The following is an 8,309-nucleotide window of genomic DNA, read 5'->3' as shown; positions in this document are numbered from 1 at the left end:
CACAGATCCAGGCCAGATGCTGGCTGTGTGTAATGTCTGCTCACACAAAGTGAGGACAATTATATTACACACCCATGGTAGAAATCCTTTGGAAGGTGCATAATTACCTTCGCAGGAGAATGCATGTAGCCAGTTATTTTTATACTGGAAAATGGCAACTCGGCTACCTCCCTTTAAGGGAAGTGGCCTTTCCTGGCACAAGATTACATATGGATGGAGCAGCATGTGGTTGTCACTGAGAAATTGCCGGTAGACTGAACAGGTTTTAGGCAAACAGGGGTCTCTGTCCTGGGAGCACAATCAACATCCTGTAACATGTAAAATGTTAATGTTTTCTTTTTACTGAAGGAGGACTAAGCATGCTTGCAGATGAAGTGCCAGTGATTCAGCAAACTGCTAGTAAATATCCTGCTCTTTTGTGATCTTAAGGATCAGCCCTATGACTGGGATCCTCACCTGACCCACTTCAAGGCAGAAGCAGATTTCACAGCCTTGAGAGTATTTCCTCTGAGTTACACCAGTGAAGATTTTCTTTAGCTTCCCTCTGTGGTCAACATTCAAGGAGCGCCACACTTGACAATCCTGGGTGTAAGAAAAAGGGTTGATCTGCCTATTTCCACACAACTTTACCTGAAAGAAGGTTACCTTCAGTCATACCCCTAACATTCCCCACCTTTGGGTTATTGACTTGTTTAAGGCAATTTAATGTAACCATTCAACACCCCAAGGTGGTTTACCACACAAGCATCCTAATACAAGAAAGAAAAGTCTGTTTCAATCCAGTCTATGTGGCAACCATCAAAGGGGGCTCATTTGGGAGCCATTTTTCCCTGGGCAAACCCCCCACACAAATCTTTTGAATCCTCCTGTGACTAAAACTCCTGAGGGGGGGGGAGAAAAAAGAAACAAACTGCTAGTTAGAAAGACTGCCCTGAGGCACATTAGAACAAAGCTTATATACCGGTTTCAAAGAGTCATAAAACTTCAAAATATTATTATACATACAGTCATACCTCGAGTTGAATGTGCTTCGGGTTGAGCGTGTTCGAGTTGCGCTCCGCGGCAACCCGGAAGTGACGGAGCGCGTTACTTCCGGGTTCTGCCACTTGCGCATGCTCAGACACTCAAAATGACGCCACGCACATGCGTGGAAGCAGCGAAACGTGACCCGCGCACGTGCAGACACACCGTGCACTTATTTCACACATCTCTTGGAACACATATTGATATGTTTATTACCAAGACTATTGAAATAAAGCATAGAATAAGATGTAGCCATACATTTGGCCTTTGAATACAGAATGCCAGCATAGAGTCCTTCCCACTACACATACATATACAAAGAAAACTTTAACTGACTGAGGGGAGGAATTCAAAGGAATATCATATTTAACTTTTACAGCAATAATTTTGAAATCCTCCCAGTATGAGCGGAGTTTTTACAAACTCACAAAGAACCTTTTTTAAAAAATAATAACACTGGGCTATTATTTTATTTCAAAACTAATTACATTAAGGAATTGGCAGCAATAAGTAGATGGAATAGAGCAGGCAGTTTTGTATATAAATGATTTATTGGTCTTTTGTGAAATTTCAATTACCTCTCCCCCCCCCCGCCCTAATTAATTAATTAATTAATTAGTTAATTGGTTAACTGTGCCAGGCAGTTTACAGAGGAAACAAGGTAAGGCGTTTTACAATCTAAAATTCAACGCAGGAGAAACAAACAGAGGAAAAGGGGGGAAGTAGAAATGGGTTAAATGAGGAGAGACTGTGGTCACATCCACACAATACATCTAATGCACTATTATGGCATTTTAACAGTCATATAGCCTTCCCAAATGAATCCTGAGAACTGTAGTTTACTAGGGGTGCTGAGAAAGGTTACACAGACAAGCTACAGTACCCCTGATTCTTTAGGGGGGAGCCATGACTATTAAAGTGGCATATGAGCACTTTTAATGTATTAAAAGTGACCTTAGTGGGCATGAGAACAAGGGGACTGTACCAAAGGCTTTGCGGCAAAGGTACCTTACCATATAAATATTTTGACACATTCAGGGAAAGCATTGCCAAGCATTTTTAATAATTACGGATGCAATACAGCTAAAATAATTTTAGTCTGAATTTATACCATATTTTTGCCAACGGTCTTACAAAAGGAAGGTGCAAAGTCCCACTGAAACAAATGGGAGCTGCAGAGCTGAGAACTTGCAGCAGCACACCCTCAACCCAGTAATAAGGATCTAAAATAATATTTATTCAAATGTATGCATATGAAAATGTCTCTAAAGTTGAAAACACAATTTCCCCAAAGGACTCAGCCCAGCCAGGCATATTTACCCCGTTGCTTCAGATCGAAAACGTTTCCAAGAGCAAGCAGAAAATATGGCAAAGGCAGCCTCCTTGTCTGAAGTATTTTACATGCTCTACATAGCTTAAAAATATGTGGCTTATTAATGACTGATTTTTCAACCTCCCCAATAAGCTTTTTATTATTATTATTAAGATGACACCCCTTTACTGATACAGGTGTCACACAATTCCGCTCTGTGCATGTATCCTTTATGATGTTTAATATAAAAGATAGCCCAGTATTTATATCCCTTACAATAAGAGAATGGATTGTTTTAAGGTTATACAGTCCAGCTGTGATAAAGAAAGAAGGAACCTTACAAAATGATAAATATTTTCATTAAAAAACTTTAAAACTAAAAGTTCAAAGATATGTTCTCTTCTCTTATATCTTGTCAAAACATGACTTAGGGCCCAAAACTAATCTACTTTCAATTTTATTCCATATTTCAGTGCTGTCATAGTACTCAGCAGAGAGTATTGGAATACGATCATTTTTTATTTTGTTGATGTTACCGACAGCTTTATTTCACAAAGCAATCTTATACTATGTCTACCAGTGGCAGGTCACAGAGGTCAAATAGTCTATCCTTACAGGTAGAGAGCTTATTAAATGGCACGTCTATTAAACCCAATGGACAACATAAAGAAACATTTCAGCAAAATATTTTTAACATAGTTCAATGAAAATATGAGTGGAAAGAGTAGTAAATAATTTAAAATGATGCCGGTATGAAACTTAGGTCACAGCATTTTTAGAAAAAGGGGGAAAGGAGGGGAATCTTCAAGCGCAATCCTACTGCTAAAGTTTTTAGAACAAAATCTATTTTTTTAAATGCCTGAGGAAAATCAGTGTAGCCCATACATAAGTTTACATTGTGTGTTGCATTTATTTATAGGTAACTGGATTCGTGACTCTGTAAACTGCCCTTTTTTTTTTAACATACAAAAATAAACAACAGCAAACAACCTAATCCTATACAACCATTGCCTAAAATTGTGTATTGTGGTAACACTCTCCTCTTCTTCCACTGCAGAACCTCCCTTGCTCCTGCCCCATAAAAACCTTGTGGCGAATGTGGTGCAAGAACTGAGGCCCCAATCTGCACTATAAATGTAAAGCAGTAGCTTTACACTTTAAACAGTTATGGCTTCCCACAAAGAGTTGTTAGGAGTCCCCCTATTCCCTTCACAGAGCTAAAGTTCTCAGGGTGGTTAAACAATTCCTCTTTTCAGGAAACTGGGAATTTTATCTTTGGAGGGAAATAGGGGCAGTCTAACAACACTCTTTTGAATTATGGTGCTGGAGGAGACTCTTGAGAGTCCCATAGACTGCAAGAAGATCAAACCTATCCATTCTTAAGGAAATCAGCCCTGAGTGCTCACTGGAAGGACAGATCGTGAAGCTGAGGCTCCAGTACTTTGGCCACCTCATGAGAAGAGAAGACCCCCTGGAAAAGACTCTGATGTTGGGAAAGATGGAGGGCACAAGGAGAAGGGGATGACAGAGGACGAGGTGGTTGGATAGTGTTCTAGAAGCGACCAGCATGAGTTTGACCAAACTGCGGGAGGCAGTGGAAGACAGATGTGCCTGGCGTGCTCTGGTCCATGGGGTCACGAAGAGTCGGACACGACTAAACGACTGAACAACAACAACAACACTCAGCAACTTTAACAAACTATAGTTCCCAGGATTCTATGGGAAAAGCCATGACTGTTTAAAGTGGTATGATACTGCTTTAAATGCATAGTGCAGATGGGGCCTATGAAATCTGCATCATAGTATATGCGGGTCATGCTTACAGCAGCACAATGGGTTACTTTTGAAATGCACTAGTAAAAAACTAAGTTAGCAAAACCCTAACTTCACGCCAGACTCAAGCTGCATGGGGAGGGGACTGGATTTCTAGAGGAGTATGTTAGTGTCTTGCAGCGAAAACAACAAGGAGTTTTTGACACCATAAAGATTAACAAATTTAGTCTGGCATAAGCTTTTGTGGAGCACCATCCACTTCATCGGATGCAACAGAAATTCAGTCTCGATCCAAGCATATGGACTGGGATCAAGACTGTGTTTCTTATAAACAAAAGGGTTCCTTGTCTCCATGGAAGACTTCTGATCCATTAGTGTAATTTCATTGGCAAAAGGGGTGAAGCACCCCATTTTGTCAGTTTTCCCCTCCTTCTGCAGTGCCCTATGTCCCACCCCTGAAAATCTGCTCCAGAGGTGACCTGAGGGACCCTCCGGAACACATCTCAGGAGTAACCCCTGGAGCCAACCCAATATGTTTGTTACTTTGCCTCAGGGATGGAGATTCTGAAGCTCCAGATGTTACAGATTACTACACCCATCATCCCTGGCCACTAGCTATGCTGGCTGGAAGTGATGGGAGTTCAAGTCCAATAACATCTGGAGGAATACAGGTTATCATCCCTACTATGCTGGATCGTCATATCCCTATGGTTTACAGAAGCACCCATAATTTAATTTCAGAGCAGCACACAAAAAGTCCCAGATCAATATTTGGAAAAAAACACACAAAATAATAGGGCGCCATCAATCCAAGTAAAGTTCCATAGTTTCAATTGGAGAATTAAGCTTATCCTTCAGCAGTGCAGCTTAAAACAGTAGCTAAAAATGTCGGGGGGCGGGGTTCCCTAGTAAACAACACTAATATTTTCCGCCTTAGGTAAATTGAAAAGGGAATATAAATTGCCTCAAACTGAGCCAGACCATCACTCCATCTACCTCAGTATTGTCTATGGTTACTACCAGTGGCTCTTTGATTTTGTTGTTCTCTTGATTTTTTCAATATTGGTGGTTTCATTACTGCATTCAGAGGAAGAGGTTAAAAAAAAGTGAGTTATGCATGGGAGCCATATATTCAAATAGCAACTCATGGTACATTGCCTTCAAACTTAACCCTTGCTTTTCAGTTTTGCTATCTATTCCAACTGACTAAATGCAACAAGCTTCAACAGGGTTATGACAACAACTATAGCAGCATTTTAATTGTCCACTCACAGATCCACATATTAGCTAATGATCTGCTCTTGGCTTCTGACGTCTTTCCACTGGACCCTGCTGGATACTACGCGGTACACTTTTTATCAGTAGATTCATCTGGTCAGATAATTAATGAAAAACAGAAACATAAAACATGAGTTGTTAAAGTTCACAATTACCTTCCCTCACAGCTTCACTCTGAACGTCCTTGCTTTAACACGCGGTAAATCATCTACCTAAATGTATTTGCACCCAATCATTTTTTAAAGTCACAATCTTTGTAGTGTCAACTTGTCAAGGGTCAAAGGGAAGAACAGGCAAGATTCCCAAATCAATCTGCTTGTAGAAACTGTCTCATTTCATTTCAAATTACCTGCTGGGGCTGAAGCAGCAGGCAATGGACAAACTGCCTTCCTCCATAAACCATGACAGCACAGGTCGAACTTATGTGATCATTCATAAGGGGCAAGTCAAGCTGGGGCTGTCATTAACTACTTTTAAACTGCTGTGCAGGGTTAAGTGATCTTGCAAGGCAGCAGCAGATATAAATACTATTTGGACAGTTTAATGTCAAGAGACAACTCCTCTGGGATTAAAACTGTGTAACCCAATAGTGCAGTTGTCGATGGAAGGATTAAGGGAGTTTGGAGATGTTTCTTGAAACCCCAACTTTGCATGTTTTTGCATAGGATTTACATGCCAAAGGCAGGGCAAAGCTCTATGAACCCTAACATGCTCTTCCAAAAGCACGAAATAAAAGTATTCCTGATGCAAAACCAGTTCTCTCATTTTGCAAGGGAATGACTTCTAAGGCCTCCTTCACAAGTTTTAAAAAGGAGGTAGCAAAAACTCTCTTGGTATGACTTGACCCATCTCATTTGCTCATTAGGAGACATTAGACTGAATTAATTCTGCATATTAAAAAAAACGGATGCCGTTATGACATCAGACTATGACATCTTTTTGAAATGGGATTCTTTTTTTCTAAGGTGCTTGTAACCTCATCCCTTTTCAAGTAGGAGCAATGTCAAACAAACCGCTTTCACTGTGAAAATGAGTCAATAAAGTCACCTCATAGAGACTTTATCATCTGAGATTCAAAACAGTGAGGCAATTAATGGGAGAGTTTGAAAATCACACAATGAGGAAGTTTGGATGGCCTGAGGCTTGCCACTCCTCCTCTGCCATGGCCACAATAGAGCAGCTCAGGAGCTTTAGGTTTCATATTATGCTAACTAGTGTCATCCGAACCTTGACCAGTTGTGGCTAATGTTAATTACGGCTTGCATAAAATAAGCTGGATAAACCATAGGTCATCTTGACCACAGTTTGTTGGTTAAGTTGATACAACAAGCTGTGGTTAATCAATGATGGAAGTGAAAGCTTCCAGAATGCTCCCCAAAGCTGTGCAGGAATAGAGAAAAGGAGCAACATTTTGATATTATCCTTATACTGTAATACTTCAAAGTCTAGATAGTAGCAGTGGAGACAGCAAAAATCACTACAGTATTCATAGAAAAATTGGGAGAAGGTTAGGTTAAAATCTTGTTAGGTTTTATCTTGTGAACTGCCCTGAGATCTTTTGATGAAGGCAGTACTGTATATAAATCTGATTAATAAAATTTTTAATTTTAATGTAGACATGTTGGTTTTCTATACGCAAGGAGAGTGTTGGGATTTTTTGTTTGTTTGCAGGGAGCATTCAGTCCTTATTCCCTACCTGCAGGAACAGTTTCCACCCCCTTCAGTTGCAGCTTTCTGCAGACCAGACTATTGTGCTTAGCCATATTTGATCGAGAACGAACTTTGGTAACCTAAGTTAGAGAAATTAAATGCAGAAATTAATTGTGCCTTCGCATTCAAAAGCAATATTCTCAAACTTATAAGACATATCATCCAAATCAAAGCATGCCAATTCTGCAAGTAATTGATTTCATGCCTAAACTTATACATAAATAAGAAATTCCAAACTCATGAAGATTCTTTACATATTCCCCAGAAGGCATCCTGATGGCTGAAGGGGCAGCAATCATACTAAAAAATCTAATTGTTCATGCTCATACTACATTTCTATTATTATCCTGTTTAGTCAACCATATGTAGGTTTACTCAGAAGTAGATACTGACTTCCATGGTATTCAATAGGGCTAATTTCCAAGAACAGACTTGCAGCATTGCAGTCTCGAATGAATTTAATTATTTTATCTTCACTAGTAGCTTAAGAAAATTATATGAAAGATACATGCTGACACTTTAACTAAACAGGACCTAGCAATAGATTGAGTTCTCAGAATAAATGTCTTGAAATTCACATCAAATGCTTTTAAAATAGGTATTGCTGGAGAGACTTATAACTTCATCATGAGAAGCAGAATGTTTTCTACAGCCCAGCCAGTGGTGGCCAATGCCCATTGGGACTGGGAGGGCAAAGGCTGAAAGGCCAGTAGGTGTATCCTGAGCCAACTACTATAAATCTTGCCCCATCCTCCTATTATTTTATGATAATGGCAACACTGAAACTAAGGAGGAGGAAGCTGACCTGGGCTGGATTCAAGCAAGAAAGTGGGCCAGTGGGCAGTGCCCCATTTGCCCTAAAGGACAAGCCTTCACTGTATACCAAGTTTGGGTCTCCAGCTGTTTCTGGACTACAATTCCCATCATCCCTGACTAGCTAGGCATGATGGGAACTGCAGTCCAAAAACAGCTGGAGACCCAAGCTTGGGAAACCCTGGTCTGCAGAATGAGCTCCAGAGTAACTGATGTAAGTGTGTTCTCATTTTATTGGATCTTTTTTATCATTATTGTATTTTGCTTTTTTTTTCTGTGCTCCTTGGGGAGCTTTGCCAAACCACCAAAAAATAAAATAAGAGAACTTGACTGAATCACACTTCCACATGGGCTATTAATTATGGTTGTTGTTATTACCTGCCCTTTACTACAAGGTGCC

General features: G+C 40.1%; 1 long non-coding RNA gene across 1 annotated transcript in view; it reads right to left on the bottom strand.

Moving 5' to 3' along the window:
- LOC308587145 overlaps window positions 1–8,309 on the bottom strand; it is a 145,142-nt gene that overhangs the window by 134,712 nt on the left and 2,121 nt on the right. The window contains exons 2-4 of the long non-coding RNA XR_014008225.1: window positions 7,083–7,176; window positions 5,381–5,479; window positions 457–582 (exon numbers count right to left, since the gene is read on the bottom strand). This is a non-coding gene — a long non-coding RNA (uncharacterized lncRNA). The remainder of the gene's footprint in view (window positions 1–456; window positions 583–5,380; window positions 5,480–7,082; window positions 7,177–8,309) is intronic.

Source organism: Podarcis bocagei, assembly GCF_964188305.1.
Source record: "Podarcis bocagei genome assembly, chromosome: 5".
NCBI classification, from domain to species: Eukaryota; Metazoa; Chordata; class Lepidosauria; order Squamata; family Lacertidae; genus Podarcis; species Podarcis bocagei.
This window is presented reverse-complemented; position numbering and strand designations above follow the sequence as displayed.